General features: G+C 38.1%; 1 long non-coding RNA gene across 4 annotated transcripts in view; it reads right to left on the bottom strand.

Moving 5' to 3' along the window:
- Nucleotides 1–3,530: 3,530 nt before the first annotated feature.
- The window catches only part of LOC143660847 (uncharacterized), a 256,137-nt gene continuing 241,344 nt past the window's right edge, over nucleotides 3,531–18,323 (bottom strand). For all 4 annotated transcript variants that reach the window (XR_013164273.1, XR_013164274.1, XR_013164275.1 and 1 more), the window contains 2 exons: nucleotides 5,036–5,132; nucleotides 3,531–3,639 (listed from right to left, as the gene is read on the bottom strand). This is a non-coding gene — a long non-coding RNA (uncharacterized LOC143660847). The remainder of the gene's footprint in view (nucleotides 3,640–5,035; nucleotides 5,133–18,323) is intronic.

The following is an 18,323-nucleotide window of genomic DNA, read 5'->3' as shown; positions in this document are numbered from 1 at the left end:
CTCAGTTTCAATCCTCTACTCCTTGACAAATGTAGACAGTCTCAGTTCATGGGCTTTTTGTCTACATCTTTTGTCTTCTTCCTACTTCTCATCTCTCCAGCTCCCTCTCCCTCCCCCTCCCCTCCCTCTTCTCTTACTCTTTCACTCTGTCTCTCGAGTATTAGACTGTTGGCCTTCCAATCTTCCTTGACTGCCACAACCAATTCTGCACCATTCTCCAGACATTGACACAGAGCTGGTTCTCCCACTTCACGTCTCTACTTCTTTTTAGAAACACCTTCACCAACTGCTCTGTTTAAAATAGGCCTATCACTGCTTGACACTAGACTGTATATTTGTTTTTGTATTTTTGTATTGTCTGTCATTCTCACCAGACTGCAGGTACCTTGAGTCTGGGACTGTATCGTGTTCACTCTGTGAAGGGGCTCTCTTAGTAACTGTGCTACTTCTTACCGGCCAGAACTAATACAGGGAGGATATTACATGGGATAAAATTGGGAAGGATAGAAAGTAGTTAAAACAGTTGAAATCTTATAGGCTGTAATAAGCGGTTTTTATTTTATTGTAAATCTACTGGAAAGTTGAGGGAAAGTACCAGGAAAGCCATATTTATTTAATTTTTTACCCCAAATTCACTGTAAACAACAGAACTTTGGTTTAAATAAAAGTCTTCTATGTAGGCAGAGCTTTATCTTTTCAAATAGGGTGGGATCCTGAGGGGAATAACATGAGGACAAGGAACAGAAAGGGGTAAGGAGGGGTGGGATAAGGAAGAAATAGAATCAGGGGTAATTGAAGAGACTTTACATAGGTGTAGGCAGGGTTAAGTGTCCAACAAGGTTTGTTGAAGAGTCCAGGAACTTTTAACTCTCATAATACTGGAAAGCCATTACCACTGCTACTCCTTGGAGAGACAGAAATGGAGTGAGTGGTCCCAAAATTGGGGCCACTTATAGGAACCATGTGTAGTCTTAGGAAGAGAAAGGCAACCACTAGAAGGCACAACAAGCTGGTGGGATCTGGAGTGCAGGAATAAATACTCTCATCTCTTTTTACCTCCTGTCCTCTAAACTGTGTCCAGTGCCTCCCATTGGTCAAACTCATCTGGAAGCCAAAAGGCAAAAAAGCCCAAGTGATACAGTCATGATGAGCCTCCTGAGGTACAGAACAGGACAGAGAGTCTATATGGAGGGGCAAATGGAATATGCCCAGTACAGTCCACCCCTTTGGCTTCTCAACACCCTCTTTTGTTCTTTATCTAATTAAAAAAGCATGTCCCCAACACGGAGGAAATAGCCCTAAAGTCTTATAATCACTATATTGTCATTGAATATGATGTCAATTCAATTACACACCCACCTCGAACCTAAATTGGAAAAGTTAGCCACCACCAGTGCTTTTTAAATGAGGTAGCAGGCAGTTGTCTATACTGACCAAGGTGAGTGATCTCAATTAGCAGGGGGAAATTGAGTTGCTGCTGCACAGTCAGGAAATAGAGGACGATGTTTGTAACCCAGGAGATTCACAGGGACAACTCCTAGTGCCTCCATACCCTGAATTACAGGTCAGTAGAAATTGTGGTGACCCAATTAAGACAAGACCACTAAGGACTTGTATCCTTTAGTCATGAAGCTTCGATTTACCCCATCAGGCCAGACTCCCTAACCAAACAAATTTCTGGCAGAGGGTAAGGGAACATGGAATTGGTGAAACATAGAACTGTCATGATATCAACATAGGCCTTGTGACCAGTTCAGAAGGAGGGATGGCCACAACTCCCAATTTAACAGAATTATGACTTAGGTTCCCTGGAGGAAGTAGTCCTCTTTGAGACACTACAAACTCCAAACTCACTGGGCCCAAAATTTGGAGGAGAGGCAACAATTCTTTAAGTAGATTATTAGATAAAATAGTGCAAGAGGCAATTCCTATGTCTACCCCTCAAATATGAAAAATTACTGGGCTTTAACATGCTGCCTATAGTGTCCAAGGGATAAATAGCCTGCTCTACTTTTCTGATTCTTTGCATGGCTGGTTTCTGATTTCTGGTCTCAGCCCAAAGGTCTTCTGTGACCACCTATTATCTAAAGGAATACACTCTCCCCATCCTACAATCATTCTCTATCACATGCTTTGTTTCCTTCCTAGCATTTCTCACTCTCTGAAACTATTTTTTATTTCCTTTTTTATTACCTTTCTTCCTCTAGGCCATGAAGCCTGGGACCTTGTCATACTTCCTCATTACCTAGAAAAATGCCCAACACACAGATAATGGTCCAAAAATATATTTTGAATAACAGGGTCTGATGGCCTCAAAGGACCTAGGGCAAGAGGGATCCATGTGCCAAAGTTCACGTGTGAGCCAGAAAGATTCCTGCAGAAGGGAAAATCCTTTTGCTACAAGGAGAAACTCAAAAGTATAGTTCTAGAACTGACAAGAGAATTCTACAATATTATGGAATTATTTGTACTTCTATTGTGCAGTGGTAATGATGGCCTAAACCTATAGGGAATCAGAAGGGAAATCTTTAAGCCCAGTGCTTTGATCTAATAATGAAGACAAAATGAAAACATGGATTTTTGAGAGAGAGCACATCTGAAAATGGCCCCTCCTGGCCCTATTGTAGCCCCTCTTTAAAACAGGGGCAGTTTGGATTGTGTAGCTTGAGAGGGACTTGCTTGCACTGTAAGAACTGTAAAGAAATTTATGTGTGAGTGATACAGCAAGTGTGGCAAAATGTAAAAATTGGTGAATATGATTATCTGGGGGATAAGAGTATATTTGAGTTCTCTGAATGGGGGTTGGATTATTTTTGTAACTTCTGCAAGTTTGAAAGTTATTTCAAAATGAAAAGTTTATAATTAAAGACATGCATACATTCATGCATACATACATATGTACATTCATAAACATGTATGTGAAGACGTCTGTATCTTATTCCTCATTACTGCACCAGCACCCAGCTCCCAGCAGAAAGCAGGAGGTGGGAGGGTTTGAGGCACTTTGTGAAAAGCTTTAGCATCCACATTATACACATGAAGTCAGACCACACCCAACCACTAAATGCCACCGTGGAAAATGCCCCCTCTGAAGTGCCTTTTATTTCCTGAGATTCAGGGAACAAAGCACAACGCCATAACTTCTCACACGTTTGGCCAAACAATCCAATCCCTATCCCGCTGTGTTTATGTGGGCCAGAGGCATGAAGAAGGGATGTCTGTTCCCCATTACTCACTCACCGAACTGAACTTAGGAGCAACTTGGGGGTGGGGACCGTGACCCCTGTCACATCAGTCACAGATAACAAACTACAGGCACGAGTACCCTAGTTTATAAATAAAAAGTTCTCTGAAAACCCACATGACATCTCTGAGTGCTGCATGGCACATCTGAAAGTTCTGAGAGAGCTGAAAATCACACACAGCCAAGCAAGTCCCTGCTGAATACACATCTAAGGAGTTTCGCATGCATTATTTATTCCAGCAACTTTATGGAATAAATTACACACAACAAATTAGTTTCAGATGGTAGGATATGAATTGCTGATGTGCAGTGTAAAGGAAGGTGAACTCCCACTTTTGATCCATTCACTTCCCTTCTTGGGTATCTCAGACTCAGAATCCAGATGCAATTCATTTCTGACAAAGCAGTGGAGATCAGAAAGGTAATATATGGTGAGGAGTAGAGATTTCTGAGAACAATTTATGAGTATCGTTAGCTCATCATATTGTCTTCTGATGTTTGGTTGTTGTTTGCAAAACCATGAGTAAAATTGAACCCATCCATCCTCCCTTCCTTCATTATGCACAACAATCAGAAATGAATCTCTTCCTAATATTTCCTACCTGCATAGAAGTTCTATGATGGATTCAAGTCAACTCATTTAAAACCTCACTGCCTAACCACACTGGGGACAACAATTTATATTCCTGAAAGAGACATAATGACTTTTTATTCAACCAATTTTATTCTATTTTTCAAATTATCACAATAACATTTACTTCTTTTGCGGATTGGTTCTATGGATTTTAATACATATGTAGAGTCATGGAACCATCAGTGTAATCAGAATGTAGAATAATTCCATCACGTTAGAAACTTCCTTCGTCTGGCTTCTGTGTAGCCCCCACCTACCTTTAACCCTTGGCAAACCACTGATCTGTTCTCCATCACTGTGGTTTTATCTTTTTAAGGATGTCATATAACTTTTGCCATATAACCTTTTGAAACTGGTTTTTTCCACTCAGCAAAAATGCCTTTGAGATTCATTCAAAATGTTGCTGCTATCAATAGTTTGCTCCTTTTCATTGCTGAGTAGTATTCCATTGTATTACTATACCACAGTTCATTTACTCATTCACTCACTAAAGGACTTTTGGATTATTTCCAGTTTTTGTCAATTGTGAATAGAGCTGCTATACACATTGTACACAAGTTGTAGTGTGAACATAAATTTTGATTTTTCTTGGGTAAATACCTAGGAATGTGATTGCTGGCTCATATAGTAAGTGTAGGTTTAACTTTATAAGAAACTGTGAAACTGTTTCCCAGAGAGTTTGTACATAATGCCTTTTTCACAAGTAAAATAATAAAAAACTATTTAAAAGTGAACTGACAAAAAAAAGGAAAAAAAGTGAACTGACAGTTTGTTCACTCATGTTTAGATGATTCAAATAATATTCATTATAATATATTATCTCTAAAATAAACAGAGGCATTTTGGTTTTTTTTTTTTTTTTTTTTACTTTTGGAAGCTTCTCGCATGCCTTTAACTTTTTAGCATGATCTTAAAAACAAAGTTATATTCTTGACAATTGTAGAAACATAAAGCCTGAGGAATCTATTTATAAATGAGGAAATCCTCATGAGAGAGGGAGAACCAAGGGAAAGTTTTGATCACAGCTAAATTTGATCAATTTAACCCAGTGTCATGTGCATCAAGGCCAATTTTCAATTCATAAGTAAGCCTCCCCCTCCCTTCCTCCACAAACTTCCACCCCAGGCTAATTACAGAAGAAAATAGAACATGCATACCAGCCAGAAAAGATTCACAGTTGCCACTCTTTAGTTGCTACTTTAATGGGAAACACATGTGCTAGATACCACCCAGGAGACAATCCACCAGTGTGTTCTGAAAAAAAAAAAGGAATGTCACTGGAAAATGAGCCACACAGTATGGTTTCCTCTGTTAGACAGGCTGAACCCAGAAAGATGGTTAATGCCATTTTCTTCTTATATAAAAATGTACTGGTAAAAAGATGAGATGCTGGGGCAGAACCCAATCTGTAGCCTCAGAGTTGAAAGGCAGTAGTGTGAATCAGCTCTCACTAATTATCATCTCATCCACATGTCCCTCAATCAACTTACCATCAGATTTGGGGAGCTCTTCACAATGTTTAAGGAAGAAATCCAGCAAAGGAACCGGAAGAAGAATATAGTGATGACTGTTTTTATTTAAAAATAACACTGATGCTTCTTAGCTGTCTCTTCCATGGGCACTCCAGTACTGTTTCAGATGCTGGGCACACAGCATTTCATCTCATCCCTAATTTATAAAATAGGAATTATCTCTCCTTTACAAATTAAAAAAAAAAAAAGATTTTTTGTGAAGTTAAGGAATTTACAACCAGTCACTCAGTCAGCAATCAGCAGAGCTGGTACTTGAATCTAGGGCTATCTAACTCTAGAGAATAATATCTACCATTTTCTGGCGGCTCACTAAGTGCCATGAGCATTTATACAATATCTCTAATCTTTGAAGAAAATTTCCAAGTCAATATTCTTCCAATTTATAGCTATGGAAGCTCTGGTCCAAAATAGCTAAATAACTAGCTATTCTCAACCTACCATCTGAACCTAATTTATTGGACAAAATTTATCCTAGTGATTCTCCAAGTGTGGTCCCCAGAGCAGCAGCATCATCATTACCTGCGAACTTGTTAGAACTACAAATTCTGAGACTCCACAGCAGAGATCTTAATCAGAAACTCTGGGTTGGGGCCCAGCAATCTGTGTTTTAACAAGCCTTCTCAGTGATTCCGATGCATGCTAATGTTTGAAGACCACTTGATTGTTCCAGAAATCTGCTAGAATAATTAAAATACATTCAAAATGCAGTAATATGTGGTAGATCTAAGATTCAAATGCAGATCTGTTTGGTTCCAAAGCCTATGCCTTTTTCTACAATATACTGCTTTATATAAATTTACTAAGGGAAGATCTTGGGGATGGAACATATTTTAAATGTGGTGTGATTACAGAGTACTGTTCTGAATTCAGCTTTGCCACTAAAATGCTGATCATTCTCCTTCCTACAACAATGTGATACAGAGAAGTGTATGAAAGATGGTCCCTGAGAAATGACAATGGTGCTTTTTACTAATCAAAAAATGCCGTATAGTGAAGGAGAAAATCAAGTTTATGAAATTTTTATTTGGGACTGACGATTTTATATCCAATTTGTTGAAAAGGCAAAATAATCTAGTATATAGAAACAGTAAGTATGGGATAAAGTTATTTCTTAAAAAATCAAGTTCATCCCTCTTTCACTTATAAAATAAAATATCATTTGATTTATCTAATAAGTCACTGCTTTGGCTACATATATTAGTGGTATAACTACACCATTTTTCCCTTCCAAGGAATAAGACCATATTATATCCCATTTAAGTCAGGATAATTTGCAGAAAGAGAGAGAAGACTATGATAAAAATAGCTATTTTTGGAGAGCAGTGGGTGTAGGTGCATGACTTCACACCAACGGCCTTTTATAATCACTTACAAATGAAAGGGATAATTTCAAATGCAAATATGGTCACCTGCACTTGTGATCAATTTCATCTCTAAAACATTAATATATTAACAATATTTATTAATGAACATATGCCAGACACTGCACTAAGTCTTTTACATGAAGTAATTCATTTAATCTTCACAAACATGTGAAGTAGGTTCTGATTATCCCCATTTCAGAGACGAGGAAACTGAGATTCAGAGAGGTTAAGTAATTTGCTGGGGCTCCTTCTAGCCAGGAAATATGGGACTCTAGACTAAGTCTTGGAAAGAGGACTTTCTGGACATTCATTCAGACTTTGACCATTAGCTACGCATGGATGGGCTTAGTGTGCCTCTGCATCGAGATTAGTTCCAAAGGTCCACTGGAAGCCTGCAGGGGAGGGCATGGCCTTTGCAGCCTTGATGTTCCAAGTAGATAGACTGAAGGAGCAGAGAAATGATGATGCAGCATCCCTGACTGTACCCTCAATCTAGGGGGAGGAGATATTAAAGTGATAAACAGACATAAATGGGAACTATAGTTTTCATTTTCCTATTTGTTTTCCATGTGACTCTTAAAAACAGACCTAATAATTATTTAGTCATTGGTTTGGGTAATCTTACTACTCCTAAGACATTTAAGTCAATGAGGCAAGAATTAGCTAGTTCTATAGATGTTCAAACCCTCAGGTGAAAGAGGAATTAATACCCTTTAGAAACATATCACTGGGGGTGGGCCACAGTGGCTCAGCAGGCAGAGTTCTCACCTGCCATGCCAGAGACCTAGGTTCAATTCCTGATGCCTGCCCATGCAAAAAAACAAAAACATATCACCGAGGGTGCAAGGGTAGTTCAGTGATAGAATTCTCGCCTGCCATGTGGGAGACCTGGGTTCAATTCCCGGCCCATGCACTTCCCAAACAAAGAAACCAACAAGAACAAACAAACAAACAAAAAATTCAACAAATGGTACTGTAATAAAGGGCTACTCACATGGAGAAAGAATGAAATGTGACCCCACCATACAGAATGCAAAAAAAAAAAAAAAAAACAACCAAAACAATATCACCAAAATGAATGGGTAAACAAATTGTGGCTATTCATACAATGAATTATTATTCAGCCTTAAAAAGGAGTGCAGTTCTGGTATACGCTACTACATTGATGAATCTTGAAGACATCATGTTGAGTGAAATATTGCTAGAATATGCAAATATATAGAGACAGTAAGGAGAGTACACGTTGGGAGGGGTTAGGGATTTAATGCATAATAGGTGCAGGGTTTCTGTTCAGATCATGGGAAAGTTCTCGTAATGGATGGTGGTTAAGTCATGCAAAATTGTGAGTGTGATTAATCCTACTGAATGGTATGCTTGTGAGTGGTTGAGGTAGGAAAAGTTGTGCTGTATATATACTTCCATGAGTTAAAAATAAAGAGTAACTAAAGAGACAGTGACAATTAAATGCAATTTATAACTCTCGACAGGATCTAATAAGAACGGAGAAAAGGGACATACAAAAAATGAAATCTAGACTAAGATTTATGACAATGCTAAATTTCTCGAACTTGAAAAGTTTAGTTATGATGGCTATATAAGTGAATATCTTTGTTCTTAGGAATGTACATAGAGGTATTATATGCACAAGAAAGTGATGTATAAAGCCTGTTTTTCAATATTTAGAAAACAGATAAATTGACAGACAATAGATAAATAGAATGATATGGCAAATGTGGCAAAACGTTTAAAATTGGTAAATCTGAGTATCTGAGGTAGAGGGGGATGGGTGTTCGTTGGAGTCCTCTGTATGAGTTTTGTATTATTTTTGCAACTGTCCTGTAAATTTGAAACTATTTCAAAATTAAAAGTTTAAGTAAAAAATAGCAGGCCATTGATAGAAAATTAAGAGTCAGTGGCAAGTCATTCAAAAAGAAGTTTCTCAAAAAAACACATATATCACTAACCAGCAGAAAGACTTTATATTTTTCTGCATCAGAGCTGTGGATGGATGTGACAAGCCCTAATTGGGAAATATTGGGATTTATAATAGCAGGAATTTATAATCACAGATATTCTTTTAAATAAACTTCCCATATTCATATTCCATCAAAAACAAAAGCTGTTTCAGCAAAGCATGCTGAGGTGAAAAGAGTTTTCCAAAGAAACTGTTGTGTGTGCTTTTGATTCTTTTCTAATTTGGGAAGTTCATCTAAGTCTATGATTATTTCGTGCAGCTGACAGGAAGTTTGCTCAACAGCTTGTGCCTTTCACACCCCCTGTTCTTTTTATCTCCACAGACAGATTTCCCACTTACCCTCTTTCCTCCCTCTCTTCTTCCTTCCCTTCACACACACGTCCACACACCTCTCCCATCCACTAAGATCCTATTCACTGATACCATAAGGGACACTGTGAGGAAGGGAGGCAAAGTTCTGTAACATTTTTTTGGTTTTTAGTGCAGTAATTAAGGCTGATAACTGGCCTGACCAGTCTTATCATCACATATCATGTCCAGGCTCTCCAAAACTGTGTAGTGTGACAGCCTCTCATTTTGAGTCCCTCTTTTCATTCATCTGTAAGCATTTTAACTCATTGAATATGCGAAGAGCTTGAGATAGAAAAAAGACCCCAACCCTGCTCTCAAGGAGTTGAGGCTTGGGGGTGGGAGTGGGGGTGGGGGGTTGGACAGTAGGTTTATGAATAGCAAAGCTCTCCCGAATTTATCTGGACCAAAGCTGATTCACTTAGAAAGCAGTTTCCATGAAATTTATTTATTAAAGAGGTCATGTCAGGCATCAAATTCACAACAAATCTCCCTGGGTCAAGGGTGGAAAGCTTTCTGGAAAGAGGATGCATTTTGGAATCAGACCCCCTTAAGTACAAATCCTAACTCCCCCTTGGACAAGCTCCTGAATCTCACTGGCCCAAGGTTCTCTCTACTGTAAAATGGGAATGAAACCAGCCTCAAGGATCTGCATGAGGAGTAAATGAGAAAATGTTACACAAAGAACCTGACATAATTCCTGGCACACAGGAAGTGCTCAATAAAGTTAGTTTCCCTTTCTTCTCCTCCTCCTTTCTTTCCAGGCCTCACGAAAAATGGGTGTGGCCTCTTGGTGGGAAGAAGAAAGAGGCTATAATATTATAATATATTAACATAATAACATTAAAAACTTCTATAGTACCTACTATGTGCCAGGTGCCATTCTAAACATTTTATGTTTAACTCATTGAACCCTTCCAAAAGCCCTAGGAGGTAAATGCTATGATTAGCATCTGAATTTTATAAATGAGGAAACTAAGAAACAGAGATGTCAAGTAACCTGTCAGAGTTACACAGCTATTATATGTCAAGACTGTGATTAGGTCATTTAGCTCTTAATGATCACACTACTAGAAGACAGATAGAGGAACTAAACTCAGCTGGATTTCATGTGCACAAACTAACAGTCCTTAGATAATGGGTTCTGTTTGGTTTCCATCATGTTTTAAAAATCAGGAGAGTTCACATCAAAGTCTGTATTTCTGACTTCTCTCTCTAAAAAATAGTCAGATCTGGCTACACACAGTCCACATTCTGGCATGGCAGCAGCTGCTGACTTGTGCTACCCTCTGTACTGAGCACATCTTCTCCTGTTGAGCACTTTGAAAGTTGTTGTTCAGCACCTGTAGGTTGCCAGCACTTACAGTTGCATTATGTAGAACATGCTTCACTCCTGACCTCTACATGTATGTGAGCTATTGATTTAGAATCAGGCAATGCTGTAAACATGGTCATACCTTTAAAGACAAGAACTATGTTCAATAATGTGTATTCAATGGTTGAAGTGCTTGAATGACATGGAAAAACAAATGAATGTAGGAAATAGTTCTGCATAAAAAGCAACCAAGAGCAAATCACAACCACCATAGAAAATGCTTGGGGTAGCAAGCCTTTGAGCAGGAACTGTAAACCCTGCTCTTCTTGTCTTCTTCCCCACACCTAAACAAAAAAGCAAAAATACACATTTCCTTATAGGCTGCCACTCATTTCCTTTCAATGTTATAAACATCTTTCCTTCTTTGGCATAGCTAGAAGAGGGAGTTTAGCTTTTATGTGTGCTTACTTAACCTAAACAACATCTACATAACTTGTTTTATTCTTTTAAATCCTTGGGCATTACGAATTGACAAGATCTTGGAGAGCAGATAGGTATGTAGCAAAATTTCCCTGGAAATTGTGACATGGGAAAGACACAGAGACTTTACAAGTAAAGAAACAGGCTAAAGAACATATCCAAGACCAGACAGCCAACAAATGACTGAAACGACATATTCTGAACCTACGTATGTATTGTTTCCAAGACACCACACTGCCTCCTGCAGAGCCTATCTACATGAAAATTGTGTTTAAAGAAATTATAGATTACCATTTGCACAAAAATGATATCACACACCCTTTATTTAAAAGTCTTTCTAAATACAGGGTAAAGGATAATATTGCATGTATTTTGAACTTCAAACATCTATGTGAGACCAAAGGAAGAGATGCCTATTTGGTACAAAATTTATATCTTCTCTAGCACACTAGCTAATTTAACCTATATGATCAGTTTATTTAAACAACATGATTACATGGAACCTTGAATAGAGAATAAGCTCTTATTTTGATAGGTTAATGTAATACCCCAATATATCCCAGAATAATTTGGGCATAAAATTAAAAAGCATTTGCAAAGTTCCCTTGATGGGGCTGGGGAAAAATATGCAAATATTAAACTTCCCCACCTGGGGAATTCCTGATATTCTTACAAGCATTAGGGACTACCAGTTTAATAAGCCAAGCCTTCAATCTTGGGGCTTGTCCTTATAAAACCGATGACTGCAGAGGAGAAGCTAAGGCTCCTTATAATTATGCCTAAGAGTTTTCCCCAGAGAACTTCTTTTGTTGCTCAGCTGTGGCCTTCCTCTCTAAGCCAACTTGACAGGTGAACACACTGCCCTCCCCACTACATGGGACATGATTCCCAGGGCTGTAAGTCTCCCCATCAAATGGGACATGACTCCCAGGAATGAGCCCAACTCTAGCATCATGGTATTGAGAAAACCTTCTTGACCAAAAAGAGGAAAAGAAATGAAACCAAATGAAGTTTCAGTGGCAAGAGATTTCAAACATAGGTCATTCTGGAGGCTATTCTTAGGCTTTATATAGAAATTCCTTTTTAGTTTCTAGTGTATTAAAATAGCTAGAAGGAAATACCTGAAACTACTGAATTGCAATCCAATAACCTTGATTCTTGAAGATGACTATATAGCTTTTATGGTGTGACCATGTGATTGTCAAAAATTGTAACTGACACTGCCTTTATCCAGTGTATGGGCAGATGAGTAAGAAAATAAAGATAAAAAATAAATAAATAATAGTGGGGGATAGGAGTATGGGATGTTATTTGTGTGTGTTCTTTTTTATTTTTATTTTTGGGAGGAGTAATGAAAATGTTCTAAAATTGATTGTAGTGATGAATGCACAACTATATGATGATACTGTGACCCATCAATTGTATACTTTGGATGATTATGTGGCATGTGAATATATCTCAATAAAATTGCGTTTAAAAAAAGTCTTCCTAAAAGATATGCTTGTTAACCATTCCTTAGAACATGTCAATCATGTTTTACCTTCTCAAGTAGTTTCATTAAACTGAGACCAGGAAAATCTGTCATCTTTTTACCATTTTTTATCATTTTATTTTATAATCAATCTGCAGTAATGCTGATATATTTAAAAATCTCTAAGTAAAATTTTAAATGCATTTTCCTCCTCTAATCTCTCCCATTCTGCCTTCTTAAAAGTACACAGAGCATTTCAGCCACTCCCAAATTCCCTCTCAGAATACCCTTAATGATTCTGAAATATTTTGTTATTCCCCAAACACCGCCCTAAAGACAAATCATTGGACTCCAGGCTCCTCACACTGCCAAGTTGAATAGAATTCAAATGTTCTATCTAACCAAACTCTGACTTACAACAAAATCACATATAGTAGATGATGTGAAAGATATTCTGAAAATACCAAGGCAATAGGAAAAGAAAAATCTGTGTTATCAAAAGGTCCTCCCATAACTTCTTGTAATCTGGCATAATAATTTTTTATCAAGACCCTGTAATCTGATCAATGTACACATATGTGTATCCATATGTCTAATAACATAAGTCAACTTTCCTTTTATAATGTAAAACTTAAGATTTCCCACATACAAGAAAATTAATGTTTCAAGATTATATTAGACATTAGAGAATGCATGAGGATCTTAAAAGGAAAAAAAAGGGATAATAATATTAGCCTGATAAAATAAAGTGTTTAAACTAAAATGATAAATCATCCAAAACATAATCTCGGGCGGGATTAGAGGCAGAGTTCTTGCCTGCCATGCCGGAGACCCGGGTTGGCTTGCTGGTGCTTGCCCATGTGGAAAAAAAAAACATAATCTCGCTTTTGGGATTAACCATTTCATGGCATGGTATGAATGAGAATTTAGAACTAACAGAAGAGGCATTTTCCAAAAAGATATTGGGATTATCTACTAGTGGCCCTTGGAAAAGCAGTTTTCAGAATGACCAAAGCGTAGCCTAGGATTTCTTTCACTGAAGCACTTCAGGCACACCTCTCCTGAACTGAGTGTTCTGATTCCAGACCCAGCTCTTGCCCAAGTTTAGTGGGAGTTTTACTGAGCTTCAAGCCAATCCCAGCTCAAAGACCTTTGGAGAGAGAGTTTAAGGAAAGTCCCCTAATGTTTTTAGAACCATGTGGATATAAAAGTAAACTTTGTAAACCTACATAAAAAGGATTGAATTTAATTTTTTTCAAACCATAAGCACCTTGGAGACAGGGATTCCTGTTCCCCTCACCTCCACTAGTGTATTACCAGCATCTAGTATAATGCATAGCATGTAGCAGATACTTAATAAAATCCAGTACTTATATGAATAAATAAACTGAAAAATTCTCCCAATATCAATAAGGCATTTCTACAAATTTCCCTGCAACCCTGCAATTTTCAAAAGTTTCATCACACAATTCCCTGATGGTTCTTTAGTCCAGTGATCATAAAACCGCATAGCCAGAAAGGGAAGAAATCTCAGAGACCAAGAAACAGTTTGCTCAGCCCATCAACTCACAGGTTTATAAAGTTCTCAAGATAAACGGATATTGGAAGCTGCCTTTGAACTATTTTTTTTTTAACATATGAGGAAACTAAAGTCTTAGACATGAGGCTGAGTGATTTAGCCTCCATCATTAGCTGAGAGACAAAGCCCCTTCTGTTATTTCCTACATCTGCCTCTGCAGTTTAATCCCCACGACTGCCCCCCAAAGCATATTTGTAGACTTAGAGGTTTATCTTTAAAATCCTTCCAGAAATCTCATGTGACTTCTCTAAGGGTGTGGTAGAAGGGGCTACAATTTTAACATAGCCAGGGTTTTTGCTTTGAGGGTAAAATCTTTTGAGCCAATACAAAAACTTGAAATGTTTTATTACTCATATTATTTCACCAATAGCTCCAGGGAAAAAATATATCATTGTTTCTCATAAGGATACATATATATATATGAGAAAAAGAGGCAAAACTTCCAATTCGGCCACAAGAGGGCAGCTACATTAAACATTTCCTGCTTGATCATTGCAGTTATTCTAAATGGTGACAAACTGGGCATATTTGGACAGCTTACCATAAAATCACTAATAGCACCTTTCAGCTGAATTCTCAATGCATCACAAAACATTCTGTCAGGGTTTCTTGCAACTTTTTTCCTTCTGTTTTCAAACAAATTATTTTCTACCTTCTTTCCAGGTCTAGAGAGCGCTCCGTTCTAGAACTCTTACAAGATTACCATCTACAATCTTTAGACACCAATAAATTGTTAGGCTAATATGGAAACCCACAGAAAATGTTTTACTTTAGTTGTTTGACCACAGATAAAAATAAAATAGTAATGGTCATCTGAGTCCTCCATACTCCATAAAGCTTTTACTAAATACTTTACAGGATGTGCCAAATATTTGCCTCATCTCAGAGTCTTCAGTTGTCATTCCCATTTTTATTATGTCCTGAAATCTTTCAAGTAAAAATTTATTGTGGAATTTTATCACTGAGCTAAACAGTGGTATATCTGCAACCAAAAAAAAAGGAGAGATTGGTAATAGCTAAATCCCATATCCTTATAATTCAACAAAAACATAAAATCAAATTTAATTATCTTTTAGGTGAATAAAGATTTGGAAGTTAATTTGTAATATAAATGCTAGAGTTTCTATGTGTGTGTTTCCACTAGTAATTATTGACAGTTATTTTGGATGTTTAGTAATATTTTTGTAGTTTTTGAAAATATAGAGGTATATTTCCTTCAAATTTTTGCTCAGATTTTCTTTGTCTTGGGAACTGGCCCCTAACAATCCCATTTCAAATTGCAAACTCTCCCCTTCCCCACCATCACCCCCATATATCCCATTCCTATTCCCTGCTACATTTTCCTCTATAAAATTTACCAGCATCTGACATGCTTTATATTTTATTTCTTTTTTGTTACTACCTTCTCCACAAATACCCTTTCCCCAACTAAAACAAAAGCCCTAGGACAAAGGAAAATTTGCCTATTTTGTTTATTGCCATGTACTCAGAGCTTAGAATAGTGCCTGGCCTATCATGGGAACTCAATAATTCAGCAATGTTGTGAAATCACAAAAAGTTGGAACAGTTTTGCCAGAAACTGATAGTTTTAAATCATTGCAATTGCTAATTTACTTTCGTACATTTAAAGAAATTTCCTTAAAATAATAATAACCCACTCAATCAGAATTGAGGCATATGTCTTTTTTCTTAAATGATACTTGGGTTCATAATTCTTGCTGAGAGTAGCCACTTGAATGCTCAAACCCAATTGGGTCCTGTTTCTCAGAAGTCAATCAGATCTGGACTGAATTCTCAGTGAATATGGGTCCCCCCAAGTTGTCACAGCATCACTGAAGCAATACAGAGCCATAGAAAAAGAACAGTGGCCCAGTAATAAGGAGTCAATAGTCCTAGTTTTGCCTCTGCCACTAGTTTGTCAGGAGTTAGATAATCCATTTAAATTGTAGCGCCTCCATGTCCTTATCCCCAAAAATGGTTGAGGACACCACAAACTGCCTAAATCACAGAATTTTGGGAGTGCCATGAAATATAAAATGTGAAAGTATTTGGGTAACTATGGTACGTTCTCTGTTATGTAGTGCCACCATTTGTTACGACTAATCGGCTATATTTAACAGTTTAATGGCTGTCCTAGATTGGGTGCACCTCTATTAGTCAAAAGATGTTTTCCAGGCCCTTCATGGTACACTAGTCCCCATAACTTCTCGCTATAGCCAGATTTATTTGACCTGGAAACTCTACTCTGTCCAATCTCTAGGACACATACTGACTAGAAACAGAAAGCTTTTATGGAAGCTCTATCCCAATAATGAGGAATTCATATCAGGTCGTAATAGTTAGTCCAGCCCTAATTATGTGCCCTAATGCTGGCAACTGGGTTTCTTTCTTCTTCTATTGATAATAACACAAAAAACTTCCCCCTCCTGGAAGCATTTTCACAATAGGTATTCAATAAATATTCTCTGAATAAGTGAATGGCAAAAGGCTTCATGCTTCTATCTTTCTACGGTTAGAGCTCTGCAAGGCCCTTGGCAATGTCCTTCACACACACTCGAACACACATTCACACTTGCACTCTCACACACCCTCACATACACAGTCCCTCACACACGCATACACACAACCCTACCAATTACCTGCCAACAGATTTCCCTAATGCTGGCTGACCAATCAGCAGCCTAAAACTCCGAGGATCATCTCTTCCTCGATTTCAATCACTGTGTTCAACCACCTTTGGGGGTTCTCACTTTATTCTGTTAGACTCTGTAAAGCCAACTGCTGGCTTGACCTGTTCTTGGTCACCATATCCAGGGGACACCATATTTTATTTGCCATTCAGTCCTTCCTCAGCAGTATTTCCAGTGATACTGTATCATCAGGGCCTACCTCACTTTGCTCTGGTTCCAGCTCGGGGCTTATCTGAGTCCACAGGACCCTCACTGCAGTTAACTGAGAGGGCACTGTTTAGTCACACCTACCGTGAGCACAGCCCTGAGAGTGGTCACAGAAGTTCAAGTAATCCCCAACTTCAAAGAGCATTATGTTTCAAAAGTTTGTTTGCAAATAGCTTTATGTGCACTTGAAAATGAATTTCTCTACCCAAACTACCCATCTATTTCAATGGTCTTTCCTTCAAACATTTCATTAAGCGTCTCCTTACTGTAGCCAGTCACTATATTTGGCACAGGGGGGGAAAGAGAAATAAGATTCAGTACCAAAAATGTTCCTTCATGAGTTATAAAAAATGTACCACACTAATGCAAGGTGTTAATAGTTGGTGGTATATGGAAATTCTATATTTTATGAATGATTTTTCTATAAATCTATAATTTCTCGAATATAAAAAAAAAATACATTGAGGGAAAAAAATGAATTACCTGAAAGTGTTGTTAAAAACACTGATTCAGGTGGGCAAATGTGGTTCACTGGCAGCGTTCTTACCTGCCAAGCTGGAGACTGGGTTCAATTCCTGGTGCCTGCCCATGCAAAAAAAAAAAAAAGCAAAAACAAAAACAGTGTCCCCTACCAAATCTATTGAAATGAGACTCTCTCGGGAAGGCGACTGAGTATTAGTATTTTAAACAAGTGCCCATGTGATTCTTGTAGTCAGATAGCTGAGGAAACAGTGATGTAATCTACAGCTAACACTCAGTTAAGTTTGGCTCTCAGCTCTCTGCTCTGTAAACTCACCCATTTTGTCCTTTGCTGCTATTGTTTTCTCTCATACATTAGTGTAAGTTCTTTTGGCTATACCTAGGTTTGGCTGAGTTGATCTGAGAAGAATTCTAAACTTGTACAATGTGTACAGATAGGGAAATGGAATGCCTTCCAGAAATCAGATGGAGGTAAAGGCAATGGATTAGTCCAGTTCTGATGAGGGGCCAGGCAGGATGGGCCAGAGAGGGAAGCACTGCAGCCACTGTAAACTGGAGTGTTTTCTGGTCTTGTTGACCCCTCGGGAGGTTTGACCTCCCTCACCAGAAGGGGCAATGTGGTGTTAAGTATACATTTTGGAGCCAGATTATTTGGGAATGAATCTTAGCTCTAGAATCTACTAGCTGTGGGGCCTCGAATGAGTTCCTTAACCTCTCTGTGCCTCATCTATAAAATGCATCTAGCATTAGTAAAAAGAAAAAAAAAAAGTCTCAGGAATTATGGCCTCCACAAATCCACAGAATAACAAAGGAGACAGTGATAGAAACAAATAACACCTATGCAATGAAGCATGTGTAAAATTAGAGGACTATATACAGTACAGCGGGCATTAGAAAAAAGAGGTGATCCCTCTGCCTGGGTGGATCAGGAAGGTTTCACCCGGAGACATTCTTGCTGAGGCCTAAAAAATGAGGAAGTATGTACCAGGCAGATGAGTGGAGAA

This window comes from Tamandua tetradactyla, chromosome 17, assembly GCF_023851605.1.
Source record: "Tamandua tetradactyla isolate mTamTet1 chromosome 17, mTamTet1.pri, whole genome shotgun sequence".
Lineage (NCBI taxonomy): Eukaryota > Metazoa > Chordata > Mammalia > Pilosa > Myrmecophagidae > Tamandua > Tamandua tetradactyla.
The sequence above is the reverse complement of the archived record's forward strand: the minus strand, read 5'-3'. Positions and strand labels throughout refer to the sequence as shown.